This window comes from Protopterus annectens, chromosome 13.part0, assembly GCF_019279795.1.
Source record: "Protopterus annectens isolate FY-2018-M chromosome 13.part0, PAN1.0, whole genome shotgun sequence".
In the NCBI taxonomy this organism is placed as follows: Eukaryota; Metazoa; Chordata; order Ceratodontiformes; family Protopteridae; genus Protopterus; species Protopterus annectens.
Window position 1 is genome coordinate 1,319,262,677 of NC_056747.1, and position 25,560 is coordinate 1,319,288,236.

The window sequence follows — 25,560 nt, forward strand, 5'->3', positions numbered from 1 at the left end:
GTCCTTATTCCAACTCTCTGCTAATGCTTGTACCTCTTAATTTCCTGTAAAATATGACACCCACTCCTATCCTGATGCTCTGGGGAACATTCCTCTCTCTAACCCAGTTGACACATTCTTTTTTCAGGGGCTCTTCTGTTAACAAAAAAATACCTAAACCGATTTGTTTAGCTACATTTAATAACTGCAAATATTCTGGCTTATAGTCCTGAGATAATGCATACTGGTCTCTTGCTGTAGCCCAGGTCTTTCAATTATCTCCCACCACCAAATGATACCAGTAGTTGAGTCTTATGCCTAGCCCATCTCCATGGCAGATTTTGAACTTTCGCATCTATGTTTCCTCCAACAACTGGGCCTAATGTCTGTGTTAATGCCTTGGCCTCCATTTTTGAGAACCATCTCTTATAAAATGTTTATGTCCCACTAGAATAAAGTCAGACTCTCTAAAGTTTAATTACCTGTCTAATATTTCCATCAAGTCCATTCTCGGACCTATCCCTAAATGAGTACTTAATACCTCCTTCCAAACTGCTGCAAATTCCTCATCTACATACCTACAGACTATATTAAATTGAACAGCCTGCATATGTCTATCAATATCCAGAATCCGAAGGCTCCCCAATAGGTTTTGATAATGTAATCACTGATAAAACTATCCTCACTCTCCTTCCATCCCAGAAAAAGTTCCTTTTCTGAGAATTTAGCCTTCATATACGATCTGCTGACAATACTGTGATAAAGGCCTCCACCAGTATAAAAAATGTAGTAAAGGGAAGAATAGGAGAGCAGTGACCCTTTCCTCTTCATCTAGCAGCATGACCTTCTAACAAGTAAATATCCTCTCTACATTTAATGGAGCCTGTTACAGAGAGGTCTTAAAAGAAATTGTCAATAATTCAGGGTGAAAATGCCTAAATCTTTTATTTTATTTTGATTCCAGATATAAGTGTATTTTCTTCTTAGCTCATATCTAAATACATAATTTAATGCTAATGCCTGTGTCTTCTGAGTATTCACCTAATATCCAAACAGACTCTCAAACTCTTCTAGCATAACAAATAATTTAGCTAATTGGTATCTGGGTTTCAAAGTATAATATGATTATCATCTGCATAAAGAGTCATTTTTTTGGTCAAGAGTTATCCATCTATAACTGGCTACTGATGAATATCTAATCCATGTAGATAGTGTCTCTATACACAAAGTGAAAAGAAATGGGAATAGCTGGCAGCCTTGTCTTGTACACCTCTTTAAGTATACAGTGCTCAATAGTCTTGCTGGTGTTTTCTCACCACAGCTTCCACATATATCCTTTGTTTCAGGACCATGAATTTATCTGGGAAATCCATTGCCTGTAATACAAAAAAAAAATTAAATCCCAATCTACTTTATCACAAGCTTTATCTGCATTCATCCCTAAGAATACCAAATTGTTCCCTAAATGTTTTGCATCTCAAAACAGTAACGATGTGTACACAGTATTATCAAATGTTTGTCATCTTGCAATAAATTCACATTTATCTGGATTAATTAACCATGGGATTAAAGAGGACACTCACTTCATCTATGATAAATCTTTTAGCCATGGTTTGATATGTATTAGGTGTATTAGGAGGGAAGCCCTGCATCATTACCATCTTTATGTAGCAATGATATAATGACCTCTTTCCACCATTTTGGGATCTCTCATTCCTCAATACCATTGTTAAATAATTGTGTCCAATACAAGATTAATTCTGAATCTACCACCCTCCAAACCATTCTAGCACAACCATCGGATCCTGGAGTTTTTATTGTTTTTAATCACTTCTTATACCTCTTCACTGGTAAACGGACTCATAAACAATTCCCTTGCCAGTTTTTGTCTGTTTAGGTAAGGCGAGTCTCTCCTAACATCAATTGTTGTTGCTCAATAATACAGAGATCTTAAGAATACAAAGGGAATTATTCCAGGATTAGCTCGTCTACCCATTTCTACCCCACTTGGATCTCTGCCTCTAAATATCCCTCTTTGGACATGCTGTTGTCTCAGCTTGCATGTGAGAGATTTAAAAGCTCTTGACAATATATCAAAATTGGAATGACATAATGCCAGCTTATGTAACTACCTTATTGGAAAAGAAATCAATTGATATTTTTAGCATCCTCTAACGGCTTTGTTCATTTGAGCTGAGGGCAGTTCCTTTAACCTGCAATTGTTTAATCTGAGGTTGTGCCTCTCTAAAATGAGCTGTAACCTTTTTCCATTCTTCCTTACGTTTGTCAAGTTGAGTCGTAAGTGGACTCATCAATGAATCTCATTCCCCTACAGCTGGAATCAACTTGACATTTAACCCATGTCCTAACCTTTGGATTGATCAGTTTGTAAGTGGACAAAATGCTAAAGCCTAGCTAGTTCAATTGTTTTCTGGTTAGCCAGTACAATATGTAGAGCTGCATGATGAGATAAAAGTAATGTCTTTATCTGAAACTCAATTCGCACATACCAATGCTCAAGAAAAATTAATATTTTGTTAAATTCTTGACCAATTTGTGTGTCTATGGGAATAAAATATAAAAAAATATTACTCATGCAGGAGGAAGCTCTCAACAAGTATGTATTAATTAAACTAATCAGTGTAAGTTTCAAAAAATATGCACTGGAGTCAATCTAATCTTTCTAGGACCCTGCTGCCTGTCCAAGTTCCTTAAGGTCACATACCAAGTAGTATCTTTGCTTCCCTAAGCTTGATTCTGGGAGGGGGAGGGTGCACACAGCCCAACATTATCCTGACTCATTTCAAGAATTCTCTTAATAAACTGAATCTCCTTCCTTGTCTACCAGAGTTTGCCTAAGACCCCTTACATATTAGTATGGTTGCCATGCTCTGCTTCACCTAAATGAGCTTCTTGTAAACTAGCCACTTCTGGGGCTAGTTGTTTTAAGCCTCATTCACAGGATTATTCAGGCCATTGACATTCCATGTTAATAGTGTAGACCTCCACATCTTGTCCTAATTAGATCAACATGTTTATTTATATCCATTATCTCTCTAAAGAAAGCCAGAAGGTGTCACCTTTCTTTATGCTACTAAGAATTGCCTGCTAGTTCATAAAAAATAGTAAATGTAGCTTTGCATTCCCAACAAAACATGTTCTCATTAGTCATAAACTCACATATAACCAAACAGCTGAAAACACAAGTCAGGCTTGAAAATATTCAGGAAGTGCTAATTTGGCCACCAACAACATATCCGTTTCACACAATAGCTTCTTCAGTGTCATTTACCCAGTGACAGATGGACTATAATTTGTAAAGGCAAAATCATGTATTTAAAAAAAAATAAAACATAATTTCCTGAGACCATTTGTTCAAAAATATTAAACCGTATAAAAAACATAGCTAAAGACATGAAGAAATGTGACTAATTATCTCAGATCCACTTACTAATAATATTAATAATAATAATAATTAATATTCATGATCCTCCATAGATAAAATCCAGTACAGATTTTAAACCACCCATTCAATATGGACTAACTGGAGTACTACTAAATAATAAATACATCTGCCACCGACTGGTATAAAAGCTTAAAATAGCACAATCAGGTCCTGTATTTAAAACATTTCATTTAGAACAGAAGGATTAACAGTTCACAAACAACTGTATACAAAATGTTATACTGCAGTTCCAAGGAGGTCTGAGCCTCATTTCTGTTGCCTCATACCCATTTCCAAGGCTCAGTATCAATTAAAGCCCAGCCTCTCTGTTGGCATAAAGGGATACATTCCTAACTACAACCTAGTCAACCCAGGTTTGATTAGCAGTTTGGGTGACTGATGGAGTGGCAGTAAGGGATGGGAGTGCCTGTCTTAGGGGAGGAAGGCATGGACCAATGAGCAGAGTTGCCTCAGACAAAGTATTGAGCATGGGAGGTTGGGCAGGGGGTATGTATTTAAAGAAAAAAAAGACATTACAGAAGTGGAGAGGCTGAGCCCCAAGGATGCTCTTAGGATCCATGACCAGCCCAAGTGGCATCAGAATTAAGTTTTGGGGGTAGAAGATAAACTGGTAAATCCAATATGGCTGTGGGGCACTGGGGGCTGGGCTGGGAAATAATGATGTCCCCCAGGGGACCAAATAAATATTCTGCATGAACCAAAATCCTAACCATGAGGGAACTTATATTTCCAAGTCTTAAATAACAATAATATTCAATAATCCACCTTTAAGAATATCATGCTTTAAATACTCAACCTGCAATAACGTAAATATGCCTATCTTTAAAGTGAGCTTCTAATATAACAAATATTACCCATTTTTTTAAGTTATAAACTTTAATTGACAGCAAATGATTCTGAGTTAAAGCTATACCAAATAAAAAAACTTTATCTCTTACTAAAGAACATCACAGGACTTTATTACAGGTAAAACTTGCAAACAGTTAATGTTAAAAGTCACTAGCAGTGAAAATATGTGACACTTGAGAGCAGACATAAAGGAAATTAAGACTAATGAACAAAACTTCCAATACTCTGCTTATCTGTTACCTGACTCACAATGGCCTTCTGATCACTTTTCTCTTATTAACCATGCTCTCTGTCTTTGAGATTTCTGAAGCCATCTTAAACAAGAAGAACCATCTGCTTGATTTAGTGGCTTAGATACTGGGATTGCCTGCCTATCTCTCCTCACTCTCCCCAATAAGAGAGTCATATTAGTTGGCACCCCATTATCCACTACATTCTTAGAAATAGCTTGCAGTGCAGCCAAAGCTTCCTCATTGTGATTGTAGGTATGAGCACCCATGGTGAAGAAAAACCGACATCATCATCAATGTACACATTGGGAGGATGACAAGTGCACACAGTAAAGTACAGTTTCCCTTAAGAGTACATAGAGATCACAATCAGTCTGGGGCTGGTTTCTCCCTCTTTCTCCAGATCCCCAGTAAGACTCCCCACTGGTACAGCTATAGAGTTGAGTCCTTAGCCAGGGTTCCAAGCCAAGTCTTCCTAACACTCTCTCTGTCCAACCAGTGCTTTGTGTCCCTGCCAAAGTAGCTGACACACACACACACACACACACACACACACACACACACACACACACACACACACACACACACACATACACACACACACTTTGAGATTTGGTTATACACAAACACATACCTGGGAAAGGCTGGCACAGGTTTACTAGCTATGCCCCATTATGCCCAGACCATAAGATAGTTAGCACTGCCACCAGAACCCCTTATCAGCTACTTTAAGGCCCTTCTCAAAGGGTGAACAATCCTACTGTGTAATGTTACTATTATCCAAATAGTAAGTGTGACCATGACTTGCAAGGCTATTGGAGTGCCCTATACAGTGTCACCAAATACATATGCAAGTACTCTAAGAGCTAAAATATCTCTAAACAAACCAGCCACAATTAAAAGGTTTAAATATATTTAATAATAAATAATAAGAGAATAAGACAATACTCAATAACTCAGCACAGTGACTACAGACTTCAGAATCAGAGGAAATATTTTAAAATACCATTGCAGGACAGTCTCAAATATATTCATCTAAAGTAATGTTTACTATATTCCTATCTATATCTAAAAGAGATTAGTGTACCCTGATTACTTACTATTAGCAAGGCAAGTGCTGATGACAGAATGTTTCCAGGTCCAAAAACAGTTTCTGAAACAGTTCCCAAATTAATATCAAAACATTACTGCTGGGTCAGCTGGATAACATCATTTGTCACCTCCTCTCAGTTCCCAGGCTAACAGATACCAACAGAAGTTTTAGCATCTCTGTGTGAGAAGTACATATCTCTCAGAAGTTTGTCTAGAATTGGAAGTCATAAAACAATTAAACACTTTTACATTTTAAACCTAGTAATTATTTCTCTTTCAAGACAATAGAAAGAAACTCCTAGCTCTAGACATCCTATCTCCTTGCTGCCTTGAAACTAACTTTTATAGCACATCTTAAAACACTTTTAACTTATTTTCTTGAAGTTTTGCAAGGTAACTATGTTTATTCCGACTTTTACCATTAAAACACATATCTGCACAGGTATATAGTTTATACACATGTCTGCTCTTTCCCAGTAGGTTACATCCTTGAAGCTCAGTACATAACATACAGTTCTCTTACATTTGTAAGAGAAGCACATGAATCATATCACTATTCACAAATGACATATGATTATTTTCAAAATTCCAGACAGCTGGGCTGGCAGTGTCACATCTCTATACGAATCATATTAATATTTTCAAGTGACATACAGTTATTTACAAACTTCCAGATAGCTGGACTGGTAGTATTTCCCTGGTGTCACAATCATCACCAAGCTTGAAAACACAGGAGAAAAGCAGCTGTTCTCTGATGTGTAGCTGATGAATAATCATGCTCCAAGTGGCATCAAAAATTCCATTAGACCTATACATTTTCAGCATCATCTTCAGCCCCCATGATCATTGTAAGAACCTTTTTTCAGTGAATATGTCTCACACTGACATATAATCTGCTTGGGTCTTTTGGTTCCTCTATCTGTGGATGGGGATACTACTAGAGACAGTCTCTCTTCCCAGCTTAATTTCAAGAAGTGAGATTTCTGACCATTCTACCAATGTCTGAGCTACATAATGTAGACAATCTGACCCCTCCAGGGTCTCTTGGAATACATATAAGAAGTATGTTTTTATACATGACATGGGCTTCTTGCTCAATCATTTGGGCTTTCAAAAGGTCTGTCCTGGCCTCTGCAGATGGTATGAGTGCCTTCAACTCCACATTCTTATCTGTCAGTTCCCAAAGGGAGTCATAATGTTCATTTTCTGTTTCTTTTATTTAAGAGATCTTCTGCTGTGTTGATTCATTGCTTTCATCCAGCTTTTTTATTCATTTTGTTAAATTTCCTGAACAATATCAGAGAAGGAAACATTTTTCTCCACCACACAAGGACTGATGGCAGAACCCGAGAGCACCGTTCTGCCAGATCTACTGCTCAGTTCACTGTTCTAACCCATTTCAGTGAACTTGGCTTTTTTTCTCCTTCTTTATCACAGGATTCTTGAGTATTTAATATGGTGTGCAGAATAGTACTATTCTCTCTACAAAACATCATCAGCTTATGGTGGAAATTCTTTTAACTACCAAATTAATTGGAGCCTTAACAAACACATGCCAAACTATTATAAAGCCACAACAGAAGTCTCCCCATAAAATGAAATGTTTATGTAGAATGTCCAAATTAATGTTTTGCCTACATTCAAATTTTATGAGAGTTGACATTATTACCTAAAAACATGCCCCAAATTAAAAAAAAAAACAAAATGAAAACTTCAGCAAAGCTAGAACTTCCACTGAGTGACCTCCCAAACCTCTTGTATCAGAGGCACATGGGATATATTCAAATGACCCTTATGAACATCAGGTGTTTCAGCTAACTGGCGATTCTGAATGCCCATGACTTGTTTCATCATTTTAATGGACAATTTCAGGCCAATAAAGACAAACCCCACTAGCTGTGGATATGCATATTTCGGCCTTGTTATGACCTCGTCAGCACAGCACAAGCAGAGTATTTGACTAAACATAAGAAACACAGGACTGTTATACCCAACTGATGTCCATTATCATTAGGGTCACTTCAAAAATATCCCAAACAACAAATTAAAACAAAAAGTGAGAAGGTCACTGAAAAACCAATCAGCAAAAACAAAACGAAAACTTCAGCAAAGCTAGAACTTCCACTGAGTGACCTCCCAAACCTTGTATCAGAGGCACATGGGATATATTTTTGCAGTGACCCTAATGATAATGAACGTGTACGAGTGCTCCTGCACTATTCCTGCATGGACACAGCTCCTGTATGCAAATTACCCCATTTGCAGGTGAAAACCATGCAAATGGGGTGAATTTGTGACCCAGGAAGCTGGCAGTGGTCCCTGCAGGACTAGTGCAACTTGCAGAAATGTACTCAGTTAGTAACCGCATACATATCTGCAAACTACAAAATGGAGCCATGACAGCTCCAAATAAAGGGTGTATATAAAGTGGAAAGCATGCCAATGGCCAAATATATGGCCATTGGCATGGAAAACAGTTGCAAAAAAAATAATAACTTTTATTTTTGGGGGCCGATTTTGAGTGTTTAAGTGTAGGGCAGCAGCATGCAAATGGGCTCGGCCGAAACATAACAGAAAAACCTGAAAAAAGCTTTCCCTGAAAAATCACAATTTTGCTATTAAAGTCAATGGCAGGAAGAAGACAACAAGGCCAGTGAATAGTGGTTGCTAAGGGGGAAGGCTCAGTGTGGGACTTGTAAGTAGGCATTAGCAGTCAATCCTATGCAAATGAGGGGAATGATACTGAATCTCAGATTTCCCTCATGGCTAGCCTGCACCCAACCATGTAGGTGCAGGAAGACCGTGGTGCAAGCCTAAGAGCTAGCTGGCATCATAAAGAGGTGTGTCAGGCATACTGTAAGCTTATTGGAACCCTGTGGCTCCGGTTTGCCCTTAGCTTAGCAGAGCTAAGCAAGAGGGTGTGTCTGAAGCTGCCAAGCACTCTTTACAGTGCATAAATGGGTGTGCATGCCATGCACTGAGATTTAAATTATAAAAAAAGGTAAACCAGGAAATAGCAGCTCCATGCATATCTGAGCACTGTGTTTGCACGGCGTGCCTCAGGGTGTAAACAGGAAGGCAATGGGAAGGGAAACAGCAGTAGGAAGGTAATAAAGGAGAACTAGCATAGCTGGCAGGTGCAATGTATCAGAATCAGCCAATTACACAGGCAGCAGCCCAGCCCAGCCCAACACACTACTATAAACTAAGCAAACACCTTTCCCTTTGGTTTTTCCCACAAACTCTAGACCACCTGTGCAAAAAAATGATAGGGGCTGCATTAGCTCTCATAAATCAACATGTGGAAGAGGCTGAGGGTGGTGAGGATGAGAATGCTGATGACCAACCCACAATGAGGAGAAAGAGAAGAGTGTACAGACCCAGGGTAACCTTCTAGGGGCTACATGAGCTGGAGATAATGGAGCATTATAGGGTGGACAGGGACCTCCTACAGCAAATTGTTGAGCTGTGTTGGCCACGCCTCACACACAGAACCAACAGAGGGAACCCATCCCAGTTGATACCAAGGAATGTGTAGGCCTAAGAATACTAGCCAGAGGTACCTTCCAAAATCCAACTGGGGATATCATGGGGATCTCACAGGCATCAGTATCCAGGGTACTCCACCAGTTCCTGGATGCCATGTCAGCACATGCCAGTGAGCACATATATTTCCACAACACCCGTGAGGCATTGACCAGCAATATGCATCTCTTCCACCACATAGCAGAAAATCCTGAGGTAGTAGGTGCTATAGCCTGCATGCACATACACATCAAAGCACCACCAGGTGAGTGGTGTAGGGTTTACATCAACCACAATGGCTTCGCCTACATGAACTGCCAGGTCATGTGCTATGCCCAGGGCATAATAATGAATGTGTGTGCTGGCTGCCCTGGAAGCTATCACAATGCCCACATCTGGCATATAATGCAGCTGTACCAGAGATTTGCCAATGGAGACATCCCTTATGGCCACCTAGTGGGGGATGCTGTTTACGCACTGGAGCCATGGCTGATGACACCCATCAGAAATGCACACACACCCGAGAAAGAACTCCATAATGCGGCACACACAGACCAGAATCATAATAGAACATGTGTTTGGGATGCTCAAGTCACGGTTCCGGTGCCTGGACATATCCAGTGGAGCCTTGCAGTACTCAACAGCTACATGTACCCAAATTGTCATCGTATGTGCCATGCTATACAATATGATACTGCAGAAACAGCTGCAGCAGGAACATCATGGGGCAGGGCCACACAGCCCACCCACCATTGCCAAGGCCTGCACAGGCACAGAGTGACTCTGAGGAGGAACAACCTGAGCCTGACCCAGAAGGCAGAAGGAGGCATGCCCAGTATGCCCAGGCCTTGGCAAAGAGACAACGCATAGCACATACACTGACATGGTAGGTACCCAAGGAATGACACCTCCATCTGACTCGCACATACAGTAAAAGGGATGTGAAAAATGACAATACCTGTGCACAACCATGTACAGGGAGTGTACTATGTGCATCCAAAAAAGTCAGCCCTCCAGTACCATCCTCAATACTGGCACAGCCACAAGGTAAGTCACTCTTCTTATCAATTGCTGAATAGACTAGTATGTTTTGTTACTTGCATCTATGGTATGGATGTGAGCATGCATGGGAATCAGGTGGCTGAATGGGATGCCAGCAGATAGTAGACACCTATAATGGCAGCATAAAATCTGTAAAAAATACTGATGTCACTATAGTAGCCAGTACTAGACAAAGTGACAAAACCCACCGCAGGAAGTGTGGTGGGCCAAATGTGTGTCCATACGACACACACATGCCAGTCAGGGAGGCTTACATACCCAGCAACAATCTCAGCCAGCAGGACAGGCATAGACAAACACAAAGAAAGGCTGTGCTAAGGCCTCTGACTGATGGCTATGGAATACAGGCCCCCCTCCAGACCTACACAGACAGACTACGACAGGTCAGGCAGTGGGATTTTAGTTCTGAAGAGTAAGAAGTCTGAAACTGAAATGTAGGTGAATAAAACCTAAGAACTGTAGTACACTGATATGCCTCTAATCTGCATGATAGGTCAGAATACAGAATGAAATGGAGTACCTAAAATACCAGTACAGTCATAGCAAATATGTACAGTTGTTAGGTGTGAACCCCCCCCCCCCACACACAGTCCTATGTAGAAATGTAATAACATGTATGTGTAGGTATAATAACAGTGGAGCACAGATTACCTGAGCCAGACAAAGTAACAAGATAGATTGTAGCACGTGTACAATATGCAGGGCTGTGTGTGTTAGGTTGGTGTGTGTGTTGTATATTGTGTGAGAGTGCTCAGCATGTAGGCACGGTGGGTTTTGTCCTTGTGGCCATTGGTCAATACTGCCGATGACAGGGCTAAGGTCTCACAATTGCAGTGCCAAACACAATGCATCCCAGCAAGATACATTCCAGCAGTAAGCCATAGTAATTGTTTGGATGTAATATCTGTCACTATCTGAAAGATGGACATGGCATGAATGTGGGCCCAGACATACAAAAAGTTCACAGGTGGAAGTACCCTAGACAGACAGTGTATAAAATGTTACTGTCAAATGGACACACCTTTAGAATTGTACATACAGATTAGCAGCACATTAGTCTGGTTTGTAGTATGGAATACCGATGTCGTCTGGCCAAACACTGGCAGGCCACAAAGGTCACAGGTATGAAGTATTGAGAAACTGCTGATGTCTCTGCACAAGCCAGCATAAGTGGAATGCCCCATGTGTATCTGTGAGTCAGCTGCAAGTAGCTTCCATAGCACACATGCACCCAGCTCACCCCACCATCAGCTACAGGTACCTCACAGGTCTTATCCCTGCTGTTGGGAATGAGTGCAATATGACCCCCACCTCTGTATGGAAATAGCCACAGAATGTAGCATGCTAAAAAGGTGTCCCATGCAGGTGTGTCCCTAGCTGTAAACAGCACCCTGCCAGCATCCACACCACTGGATCAATAATGACAGAAACTATTGGCATTAACACTTTGCACACCTACCCTGTCACCCCAGGGGAATATAGTACTGTGCAGCTTGAGACTGTAGGAGTGACACAATGCAACAGCCTGCTATAGATGTCCTGCATCACTACCAAATGCCCTACAGTCCTCTGTCAAAGGCCTATGTCTCACCTGTACTGCCAATATATGTTATGTCATGGACTCCCAAATTACAACATAACACACTCCACAAAACCCAAATGCATGGCCATGTTGACAAATCCCAGTAACATGTCCACCATGTCCTACTGCATGAACTGTGGACCAACACCAAATTACTGCTGGGATGAGGTGATAACTATAGGGAACTTATCAGATAATGTTTGCATAATGTTTGGAAGAGGATAGAATAACATAGGGAGGGTAGGTGCATGGACCCCATGGAGTGTGTGAAGTCTGAAACTCAGCCATGTGCACATACTATCCCTGCCTGCAAACACATGAATGGGTGGCTACAAACCTGTTTGTAAACCACAATGACCAGAAATATGATGCCTGCCTCTGGGTAACCTGTGTGAATATGTACAGCTGTGAGGTATGGCCACAGCAGGATATGGCCATACTGTCACATTGATGGCTGTACAAGCATGGGATCCTCAGCCACCACTGTACCAAGGTGCTGAACCATTTACACAGCCCCATCAGCAAGTGTCTTCAGCTCCCCTCCAGAATGGCATGATTGTGCAAGAATATGCAGGCTGCAAACCACAGTACTGGACACAGCTTCATTCACCCTGTGTTCCCCAGGAAATTACTGCAAGCAAATATGTATACCTGACTGTAGTTGATGACATAAAACATCAAGTGCAAAACAGTACATATGTCTGAATATCTCTGCTAACACCAAAACCATCTAGCAGAAGCAGCACAGACGCAATTACCTACAGTAACTCACTATCCTCTGTCCATTTTGACCCCATATTGTCAACCAATCTACAGATATCCTGCAGAAACAGGTTGCTAGCTGTAGGTGTAGAACATAAAAGCCTGCACTGGAGTGCAAACTACTTGGAATGGATTCACACACATTCAGTACAGAAGGTCATACTGGGTATGCTCCCACATTAGAGAAATGAAGCCCATGTCCGACAACAAACTAATGAAAGGTCATACTGGGCATGCTCCTACACTTACAGAAATGAAGCCCATGTCTGGCAACAACAGTGGACTATACATATCGAACAGTCACAGAGATTTGTGCATACACTCCACATTGCACACCAGGCATGCTTTGCACACACATTGGATAGGAATACACACATATATCCAAGGACAACACACTATAATAGGCCAAACTTGCACATACATAGATGTGTGGAAGAGAGTGACAGACAGTGATAAAGAGCCTCCCATCATGAGGCCTGTTCCACCCAGCAAACATCCAATTGGCTAAAACCACATGATGTGCAAATGTCAATCACTGAAAACATTTGCTTCTGGTATCCCTCAGCAATATAGTGTCTGTGGCGCTTGTGATAACTGTGTAACATGACTGTACAAGTCATTATCCATCTAGTAGTTGTATACTCATACCTGTTAAATTTAAACCGCTGTGTGCCTGAGTGTTGTGTGTCTGCTACCAGATGAATGGTTTGTGACCCGCACACACACACACTGTACTCCCCATTGTCCTATTTTGGCAAGCCTGCTGATGTAATTCACCTTGAAATACACATTTGGTGAAAGATTAGCCCTATAAGCTCAATGGTGTGTGCTATAACTGCATAATGCACTGTATGATGTACAAGTTAAGTAGGAGTTCTAGTCCCAGACATGGCAACTGTGTGTGTGTGTGTGTGTGTGTGTGTGTGTGTGTGTGTGTGTGTGTGTAGGGATCAATGCTTTTGTGGCCATTCACAGTCACTACACTCCCCATTGCCTACTTTAGCAAGCCTGCTGATGTCATTCATCTTGAAATACACCTTTGGGGAAAGCATAGCCTAGTAAGCTCAGTGCTATATCCTATAACTGCGTAATTCTGAAGTGTGATGTACTAGTTTGGTAGGAGTTCTAATCCCAGACATGGCAACTGTAAACCTTTGTGTGTGTTTGTTTGTGTAGGGATCAATGCTTTGGAGGCCATTCACAGTCACTACAATTTCCATTGCCCTACTTTGGCAGAGCTGCTGATGTCATTCACTTTGAAATACACCTTTGTGGAAGGAGCACCCCAATAAGCTCCATGGTGTGTGTTAAAACTGTGTAATGCTGTAGTGTGATGTATTAACTAGGTAGAAGTTTTAATCTCAGACATGGCAACTGTAAAACTATGTGTGTGCATGTGTGTGTGTGTGTGTGTGTGTGTGTGTGTGTGTGTGTGTGTGTGTGTTGGGATCAGTGCTTTTGTGGCCATTCACAGTCAGTAGGCACTCCTAAAAATAGAGAACATCGATATCTGTGCAGTAAAACAGAGACCTGATCCAAGGCACCGGAGACCACCCCTACAATACCAGGTACAGCTCTTACCACACCTGTCGGCCACCAAACCAGGACCAAAACACTAAAGGTGGAGGAGTGTCCATATTCACCAAGGATATTCCCACGACCAGGCTACTTGCCCAAAACAATGCATCTGAAATTCTCCCATTGCAACTAACACTAGGTAAAACTGCAATCCAAATTGTATAGCTTGCTACAGATCCCCCACCATGCCCCAAGATTCCCACTACACCTTTCTAAACATACTGGAAAATATTATGATACAATCAAACACCCCTAATACTGGGTGACTTCAACTACCCTGCCATTAACTGGGAAAACTATCTGTGTACCAACACGTGTGCCCAACAGTTCTTGGAAGTCATAATTCCCAATGCCCTGGATCAAGTAACTCATAGTCTCACTAGGGGCTCCAATATCCTTGACCTGGTCATTACCAACATGGGAAATCAATGCTCCACACCTATGGTCACCCCAATCGGTGGTCAGGTCTGCCCATAAGCTAATCACCATTAACATCCACATCCCTCCCCCACACCCCAGTAAGGAAACCTCCGTAACGCACGTCTCCAATGCCAACTTCATGCTACACATGTCAGACGTGACAAACATCATGACACCCCATGCGGACGGGAACTGAAAGGTCGACTGCTGAATCCTACACTAAGGCAATGTACGAGCATATCCACTTGTGCATGAATTGTGCCATCCTAAATAGAACCAAGACACTCCCCACCAAGAAAAGGAAGCCAATGTGGTGGTCCCATGCCATAAACAAACTTTACAACAAAAGGAAGAAACTGTTGCTGAAAAGAAGAAATTCCCAGGATGCAAAATACTCCCTTACTAGCCTCAGTAAGAAGCTGAGATCTCTCATAAAATCCTCCAAAGCTAGTTACAAACACAATGTAGCCAAAGATTCCAAAGACAACTGTAAGTTGTTCCATAGCTATGTCAGAAATCTAAATGACAATGCTCAGATCTGCTCTGAGCTACAACAGGATGGCATTAAATATACTGATCCCAAGGATGTTGCCAATTTCCTGGCAGATTGAGACAGTGCCAACTGCACTCCCCTCCCACCCCCTAAAGGGCCCATCTCAATACCGAAAGATTGCCAGATTCTGGTAGTAATGGCCACACAGGTAAAAACCACACTCTCCAAAGCTAAGAAAACAGCATCCATGGGACCAGACAACATCCTGGGCTGTGTACTACATGAACTACAAAATGAACTGGCACCTCACCTACGTGCCATGTCTAATCATAGCCACACCTCAGTCTTTGTGCCCACTGAGTGGCGCACAGCTACAGTTATCCCAGTCCACAAGGGGGCATCCACCTTGGATCCTGGGAACTAATGCCCCAGCAGTATGACGTGCCTGATCTGCAAGGCCATGGAATGTATTATCATGGAACTTATAAACAAAGACATTGGCAACCTGCAAACACTGGACCCCACCCAGGTTGGGTTTGTGAAGGGCTGATCATGTCTCCTGAACCTGATTGACATATTTGAATCAGTCTTCAGAGCTGTGGATGAGGGTAAGGAAATTCACGCAGCCTATCCAGACCTCGCAAAGGCCTTTGACATCATCCCCCAGTCTGGAATCATCGATAAACATACTACGCTGGCCATTAATCCCTATGTCACCAAATGAGTTGCCAACTGTCGTACTGACAAAACTCACACTGTAAATGTAGGCAACTCCAAATCCAGCCCCAGACAAGTGACATTTGGAGTACCTCGGGGTTCAGTCCTGGGACCGTTCTTGATTGGCATCTACTGCTCTGAAGTACAGGCCAACACTAAGAGACTCTGGCTAACAAAGGTCACAGATGACTGCAAACTGGGAGCCAATATTGAATCCCCAAATGATGTGGATATTCTGCAAAAGGGCCTCACAGAAAGAGATGCTTGGTGCCTGAGCCATGGCCTCAAGCTCAATGCCAAAAATGTATAGTCATCCCCTTTGGGAAGGGACATGTACCTGTGAAGTACCACATAGTTGGCAGTACACTAAACACTGAAAGTATGATAAGAGACTTAGGGACACAGGTGGACAGTGGTCTCAACTTTGATAACCACATTGCCACAACAGTCAGGAAATCCAACTATATGGTACACCTCATCACTAAGGGCATTTCATTCAGAAAAAAGGAGGCCATTGTCCCACTGTAGTCATCACTCAGTAGACCCAGGACAGAATACAACTCCCCATTTGGTATGTACCTCACAAGACATCTGCAACAACTACAAAATCTGCAGAAATACCTCACTAAAAGAATCACAGGCCTAAACTAGATGCCCTATGCTGACCATCTGAAAATCATCCCGCTATACTCTGTCACATGTCATCTACTCAGAGGCAATCTCTGTTGAACATACAATGTCATGTAAAACCTAGAGCTGTTGGACATGCTACACTTAAAGAAATCCCAATCCCTGAGAGCCACATGCTCCAGGGATCCAAACCTTGTCATCACAATGAACAAAACATGCTGGAGGGATGGGTTCCTGACCCAGAGACTTCCCAGACTCTAGAATAGGCAGCTCATAATTGTCAAGCAGAGTACCTCTTTGGCCCTCTTCAAAAGGAACCTTGATGATTGGATGGGAGATAGGAAATTCACCCCAGGGATCACGTCAGTCACCCTGCTAGACAAGGGTCCAGGGAAGTAAATATTGTGGGAAGACATAGCCAGGGAATTGTCATGGCTAGGCATGTATAAGTCCTAGGGACAATAGCCTAGTACCAACATATGAACCTTTGAACTACACTTTCCATTGCCCTACTTTGGCAAGCCTGCTGATGTCATTCACTTTGAAATACACCTTTGGGGAAGAAATAGCCCAGTAAGCTTTGCGGTGTGTGCTATAACTGTGTAATTTTGTTGTGTGATGTACTAATTAGGTAGGAGTTCTAATCCCAGACATGGCAACTGTAAAACTTTGTGTGTGTTTGTTTGTCTGTGTAGGGGTCAATGCTTTTGAGGCCATTCATAGTCACTACAACTTCCATTGTCATACTTTGGCAAGCCTGCTGGTGTCATTCACTTTGAAATACACCTTTGGGGAAAGAGTAACCCAGTATGCTCTGTGGCGCCTGCTATAGCTGCATTATGCTGTAGTGTGATCTATTAATTAGGTATGAGTTTTAATCCCAGACATGGCAACTGTAAAACTTTGTGTGACTGTGTTTGTCTGTGTAAGGAGCAATGCTTTTGTGGCCATTCACAGTCTCTACAACTTCCACTGCCCTACTTTGGCAAGCCTGCTGATGTCATTCACTTTGAAATACACCTTTGGAGATAACATAGCTCAGTAAGCTCTATGGTGTATGCTATAACTGCATAATGCTGTAGTGTGATGTACTAGTTAGGTAGGAGTTCTAATCCCAGAAATGGCAATTGTAAAACTTTGTGTGTGTTTGTTTCTCTGTGTAGGGATCAATGCTTTGGGGTCATTCACAGTCACTACAACTTCCATTTTCCTATTTTGGCAAGCCTGCTGATGTCATTTACTTTGAAATACACCTTTGGGGAAGAAAAATCCAGTAAGTTCCATGGGGCGTGCTATATCTGCATAATGCTGTAGTGTGATATGCTAATTTGGTAGAAGCTCTAATCCCAGACATGGCAACTGTAAAACTTTGTGCATGTGTGTTTGTTTGTCTGTATAGGGATCAATGCTTTTGAGGCCATTCACAGTCACTACAACTTCCATTGTCCTGCTTTGGCAAGTCTGTTGATGTCATTCACCTTGAAATACACCTTTGTGGAATAAATAGCCAGGTAAGCTCCATGGTGCATGCTATAACTGTGTAATGTTGTAGCGTTATATACTAGTTAGGTAGCAGTTCTAACCTCAGACATGGCAACTGTGAGACTCTGTGTGTGTGTGTCATTAATATCATGGGTGGAGGTAGCTGTGAGTGTGTAATAACAGGACTTACTGTGGAGCGCGTTTTGCAAATTTCTTAAATGGTGGGCCTACTGTATGTCACAATGTCCACCTTACAAGGAAAACAGATGTCAAACAGCAGAGGTTGGTGTAGACAATCTATACCCCTACATGTGACCTCATGGATTGGGAAACAATATAGGCAACCCTTGTATTACCCAGAGAACACTCTCCACCTATGTCTCATACACAAACACACTCGGCTAGGCAACATCCACTATGTTGGTAGTTCCCTGCATATTGCCCACAGATAGTAACCACGGTGTTATTACAGTTGATTACAGAGGACATGGCACCCTGTCCCATCCCTACAACAGGCAAATCATTCCATACAGTGGTCCCTTACTATGTTCCACACTGGACACCTGCAACAACTGTAGAGTCAGCAAATGTAACCCACAAAGGAAATACCATGCCTTATACACATGTCCTGTATGGACAGATGCCACTGACACCAGTGATTACCTGTATCATGTTGTCAATGTAGGTGCAGGGTCAACCTGGTTTCCATTGCCAGTTCTCACCACATGAGGTCAGGAATGGCACATCAAATCATGATCTGTCTACACAACATGCCCCAGACACCCCAGGTACACTTCCACATGTCACAGAACATGCATGTGGGATGTGTACACATCCCAGACACCATCCATGTTATGGAATATAGAACACATACATGGCAAGCACTGCACAGCACTGGCCACCCACAATAGTAACCCAGATGAGTGGATGGTGAATACAATACCCACCTGTGTGGGCCAATACAGAGACTACACCCCTGAGCCACACTGCAGATCATTGTCATGTGGCCTGATGTCAAGGTATACCCTTTACCTAGCCTTGTACAGCCTTCTGGCACAGTCAACCACTACACACCTGTGAAGCAATGCACCCATGCATGTCAGTACTGGCAAACCTTGTCTGTGTGTGTGGAGTATAATGATTTGGATGCCATTCACACTCACTACACCTTCTATTGTCCTACTGAAGCATACTTTCTGATGTCAGACACCTTGACATACCCTTTGCCCATATATCAGCCTGATAACCTCTGTAGTGCATGTGATACCTGCGTATTACTGTAGTGTGGCAAACTAGTTAGTTAGGAATTCTAATCCTGACCCTGCCAACTGTGATAATTTGTGTGAGTTCCTTAGAGAGTATGGCTGCATCGTCCTTGACACCTGTTCTTGTAGACAGGCACATGTTCTACACCTACCTTATCCCTCCTTTATCACTGTTGCTGATGTCACTCACCGTATAATATACCTTTGGACAGGTACCCAACATGTAAGGTCTGTGGTGCATACAATAACTGCATAGAAATGTAATATCAATGCCATAGTCAGACAGGGGTTTGAAACCCTGTGCAGGTAAGTGTGCGACACAAACATGCTTAGCTTTTACTCTCCTACCCCCTCCCTGTCTTACTTTGTCTCTGTCTGTCTCTTTCACTCCCTCTCGGGTGGATGTGGAGAAGTACACCTGCTTTGCTTAGGCAGCAGCTTGTGTTTTGTAAGTGATGCTCATGATCAGCTGATGGTCTTTGAATGAACTGCAGTCCCCCACTAGCTGATTGCATGTGGAACAGCTGTGGTATCATTCTCTTACCCAATTGCATGGAAACACACTCCTATATCTAGGAACATCATGTGGGTGTTAGACCTTTTCATTCACTGTGAGCAGGACTTCATGTCGGTGTTTGGCAAACAGCATCACAGATGGTAGTGGGATATACCTCTAGCAACATACACTGTGGAGGCAGGCCAACAAGCAGGAGGGGGATGTTCCAGACATGACTACAGAATGTAAGTTTTGCTCTGCTGCATTTGAAGCAATTTTGGTTTAACAGGGTTTTTGTGGATATGGCTGGTCTACATGATTTAATACCTGTCATGACAGTGTTATGTGGTTGAGGAAACTCTCACCTGTAGGGTTATCTGCAGACTGGCCAGTGTTTGGAGTCTTATGTGTCTTTTGTTACTCACAGATTACCTATCTTAGAACTGCAGAAGCATAGTCTGCGGATTGCAGTCAGTACACGGTGACAGCCATGAGAGTTACAGACTTCATATCCCTTATAGGACATATGTCACAACAAATCCTTGTTACACCAGTAAATGTATGAGGTTGTCACAGCAGCATGTCAATATTGGCCCTGTGTCTTTGCCTCCAGCCACAACTCCATCAACCTTTGTACATATGTCATGCAGTAAGAGGTGCATATGTTCAGTACACCATTATTTATTGACATCATACCTGATAACAAGCCAGTGAGATATCAGACTGCTAGACATATTACGTATAGTAGAAGTTATATTTGAGGACAAAACCTGGACATTCTGTCATAGTATGTACAGTAATGAGGTCTGTGTACTTATGGTGATTGTCGACAGTATGTGTCTTGCGAATATGTACCTTGGCCTGTGTACAGACTGTGGTAGATGTCATTGTTCTTGGTCCTATTTGATCTGATGTTGCATGCTGCTCCAGTATATGATATCCTATTGGCTTACATGTCTGTAGGGCCAAACGCAAACATGTCCCATACCACAATCAGGCATTAGACTACACTGTGTAGTGGCCCAGTATATGCAGGGTTAGTGTGTGAGTGGCACATATGAGGATGGTGTTGATCAGACAGTCCATATACTGTAATATTAAGCATGCTTACCATATGTGGCTGTGGCTGTGTTCACATTGGTTGTGGGTATGCACTTTCACACCGGTGTCTGTTACTCTGTGCTGTGACATGCCTGTGGAGCCTGCTATATTTTCAGGTACATGTGTATTCCCCCATAGGAAATGTAGGCAAGTGTTGTGGCAGTCTGCCTGCAGTATGCACAGTGCTTTGTGACATGCCTAGCAGCTCAGTGTACTTACCCAGTGTGATGTTATGTCCAGATATTTGTCAGATGTACTGCTGCCGGGCCACCATAACAGTCTTGTATGTCTGACAAAGCAGTGGGATGCAGTAAAGATGTATGTCACTAACTAGTGGGTAGTATGTGAGCATGTGACCTCTGCTCCACCGGTAATTATGCGTCAGGACAGACAGGAGTGTGCGAATGCATAAACTGTGTGGGCATATGTATTCCAGTATTTATGTGATATACCCATTTACATGGCTGTTAACATCCACATTGTCAGGCTTGGTCCGAATGTCTTGCACTAAGGGGTTCTGTGTATACCTCTGGACTGACCAGAGTGTGTCAGACTGTCCACATTTATTGGTCATATCTCTGCTGTATTCCACAGGACCATTTCTGTGATATTTGAGTTACTGTACTATGATGACCTTAGGATATCTGTCAGTAACTGATGGCGTATATGTCAATAACAGATGTGACCTCCCACACACAACATTTCTGTTAAGACAACCGCTGTTACAGTAGCAACAGTCTACATTTATACCTGCAATACTTACATGACATCCCCTTGCACTAAGAGGTTGAGACTACTGGTGCTGAGGCATGACTCCACCCCATATTCTGGACATATGTTAAACATATATGTATATATATATATATATATATATATATATATATATATATATATATATATATCCATATATCTATAAAGATATATATACACATAACATATCTACATACATTTATGGATATATATATATATATATATATATATATATATATATATATATATATATATATATTTAAATGTACATACACATACACACACACACACACACACACATATATATATATATATATATATATATATATATATACGCATATACACATCTATATATGTCTACACACACACACACACACACACACATATATATATATATATATATATATATATATATATATATATATATATATATATATATACATATAGTTATAGATAGCTACATATATATATATATATATATATATATATATATATATATAGATATACACACATATATGATATACACACATATGTGTATATATATATATATATATATATATATATATATATATATATAGATATATATATATAAATATATATATGTTCATAGGTTCATAGGTAAGTACTAGGCTATTGGCCCTAGGGCCTATATAAGTCTAGCCAAAAGGTACCCTGGCTTTTGCCACCCAAGAAAATTATTTTCCTGCGCCACTGTTGAGCAGAGCCACAGAAGTGATCCCTAGGGTGAATTTCCTATCTCCCATCCAATCATCAAAATTTTTCTTGAAGAGTGCTAATGAGGAGCTTTGTTTGATATAGATGGGTAGTTTGTTCCAGAGTATGGGAAGTCACTGGGACAGGAATCTATCCCTCCAGCATGTTCTGTTTATTGTGGTGACAGGGTTTCGAGCCCTAGAGCATGTGGCTTGTAGAGATTGTGATTTCTTTAAGTGGAGCATGCCCAAAAGCCCTGGGTTTGACATAGCTTTGTATGTTAGGCAGAGATCGCCACTGAGTAGGCGATATGCGATGGAGTAAAACTGCAGTTTTTTGAGACAGTCAGCATAGGGCATCTGTTTGAGGCCAGTAATCCTCTTTGTGAGGTATTTCTGTGGCCTCTACAGATGTTGTAGATGTCTTGAGAGGTAAATACCAAAAGGGGCATTGTACTCTATAATGGGTCTAATAAGTGATGAGTAGAGGGGAACAATCACCTCTTTTTTTCCTGGATGAGAAACCTTTTGTTATGAGGTGTGCCACGTAAAAGGATTTCCTGACTACTGCAGTGATGTGATTATCAAAGGAAAGACTACTCTCCACCTGTCCCAAGGTCTCTTATCACACTTTCAGTGTTAAGTACACTATCGCCAATGTGGTAGTTCATTGGTACAGAGTTTTTACCAAAAGGGATGACAATGCACTTTTTGGCATTGAGCTTGAAGCCATGGCTTTGACACCAGGCATCTGTCTCAGTGAGGCCCTTTTGTAAGATGTCCACATCTTTTGGAGTTTTGATTATGGCTCCTAGTTTGCAGTCATCTGCGAACTTCATTAGCCAAAGACCTTCTGTGTTAGCCTGTACTTCAGAGAAGTAGATAACAAACAGGAGAGGACACAGGACTGAACCCTGTGGTACTCCACTTGTCACTGGCCTGAAGTTGGATTTGGAGTCTGCTACTTTCACAGTGTGGGTTCTGTCAGTGAGCCAGTTGGCAACCCATCTTGTGACATAGGGATTTATGCCAAGTTTAGTGAGTTTATCTATAATTCCAGAGTGGGGGATGGTGTTGAAATCCTTGGCAAGATCTAGATAGGCTGTGTGAACCACCTTACCCTCATCTACGGCTTTGGTGACTGCTTCAAAGAAGTCTATCAGGTTTAGGAGACATGATCTGCCTTTTACAAACCCGAACTGGGTGGGGTCCTGAGTTTGGAGATTACCAATGTCATTGTTTATAAGTTCCATGATGATACATTCCATAGCCTTGCAGACCAGGCGCATCAGGCTAATGGGGCGGTAGTTTCCATGGTCCATGGTGGCTCCCCCTTTGTGGAGTGGGATAACCGTTGCTGTGCACCATTCAGTAGGAACATAGCCTGAGGTGAGGCTATGACTGAACATGGTACTTAGGTGGGGTGCCAGTTCATTCTGTAGTTCATGTAGAACACAGCCTGGGATGTTGTCACTTCCCATGGATGCTGTGTGCCTGGCTTTGGAGAGTGTGTTTTTTACCTGTGCAGCCGTGATTACAGAAACTTTGCATTCTTCTGGTATAGAGATGGGCCCTTTAGGGGATGAGAGGGTGGTAAAGTTAGCACTGAACCTATCTGCCAGGATGTTGGTAATATCAGTTGGTTCTGTATATTTAGTGCCATTGTGCTGTAACTCAGAGCAGATCTGAGTGTTGCCATTGAGATTCTTGACATAGCTATAGAATGCTTTGTGGTTGTCTTTAGAGTCAGTGGCGATTTTGTTTTTGTAACTAGCTTTGGAGGATTTTATGAGGGATCTCAGCTTCTTACTGAGGCTGACCAGGGAGTTTCTCCAGTCATGGGATTTTACTCTTTTTTGCAACAGTTTCTTTCTTCTGTTGTAGAGTTTGTTTATGGCAGGGGGCGACCAGATTGGCTTCCTTTTTTTGGAGGATAGCATCTTGGTTCTGTTAGGGATTGCACGATCCATGCACTCGTGTAAGTGCTTATAAAGTGCATTTGTGTAGGATTCAGCAGTCATACCTCTATTGTCTGTCAGCATGGGTGTCGTGAAGTTTGCCACTTCTGTCTTAAGAAGCGTGAAATTGGCTTTGGAGAACTTTTTTACAGTGATTTCCCTAATTGGGGATGGGGGAGAGATGTGGATGCCTAGGGTTATTAGCTTGTGGTCGGATCTGACCAATGAGGAATTGACCTCTGGTGTGGAGCACCGGTTGCCCATGTTGGTAATAACCAAGTCTAGGATATTGCTGCCCCTGGTGAGGGTGTGGATAAGTTGATCCAAGGCATTGGAATTTATGAATTCCAGAAAACGTTGAGCACAAGCGTTAGTACATGAGTAGTTTTCCCAGTTAATGGTGGGGTAGTTGAAATTGCCCATTATTAGGGTGTCAGGTTGTACCCTAATATTTTCCAGTGTATCAAGAAATGAGGAGTGGGAATCCTGGAGCATGGTGATGGATCTGTAGCAGGCTACAATTTGGATTGTGGTCTTGCCCAGAGTTAGTTGCACTTGGATAATCTCGGATGCATTATGCTGAGCAACTAGCCTGGAGGTGTGGATATCCTTAATGAATATGGACACGCCTCCACCTTTAGTGTTTTGGTCCAGGTTAGGTGGCTGAAAGGTGTGGTATGAATTGTAGCCTGGTAATGCAGGGGTACTCTCTATATCCTTGAACCAGGTCTTTGTCACTGCACAGATGTCGATGTTCTCCATTTTAAGGAGTGCCTTGAGTGAGTGCATTTTGAGGTTTCGACTTCTAGCATTGAGTAGCAATACCCACAGATTTTGCTTGCTTGTACCTGTTATGGTGGTGAATTTGTCATTTGAAGCTTGCCTAAAAAAGGCACTATAGGGGTGGCTAGAGCCTTAGCCAGTATCCAGAATCCCAGGGGCGACAGGTGCAGGCCATCTCTGGCAAAGCATCACGGTTTGTCGATCATGTCATCCCAGGCAGACAGATACTGGATCCCCTTAGAATGACACCAGAAGCTTAGCCAATTGTTGAAGTCAATCATTTTGTCCTTGTACTGTGGCATCATTCTGGGTGATGTCAGGATGCTACTCAGGGCAAGGGTCATACTTGCCTTGGCTACAAGATTGGACAGCTCCTCCATGTCCCTTTTCATGTAGTCCAGGGAGGGTGATCTCAGGTCATTCACACCAACATGGACAATGACAGAGTCATATTTGTACTTGTTGTGGACTGACCTGAGTGCATACATTATGTGGCAGATCCTGGCATCCGACAGGCAGCTGACAGTAACTTTCTCCTTCTTTAGCCTGGTGAGTGGAACATCAGTGTGCCTGACTATAGAGTCACCTATGACTAGAGTGTTGTGTACGTTGTTATGCCTTATGGGC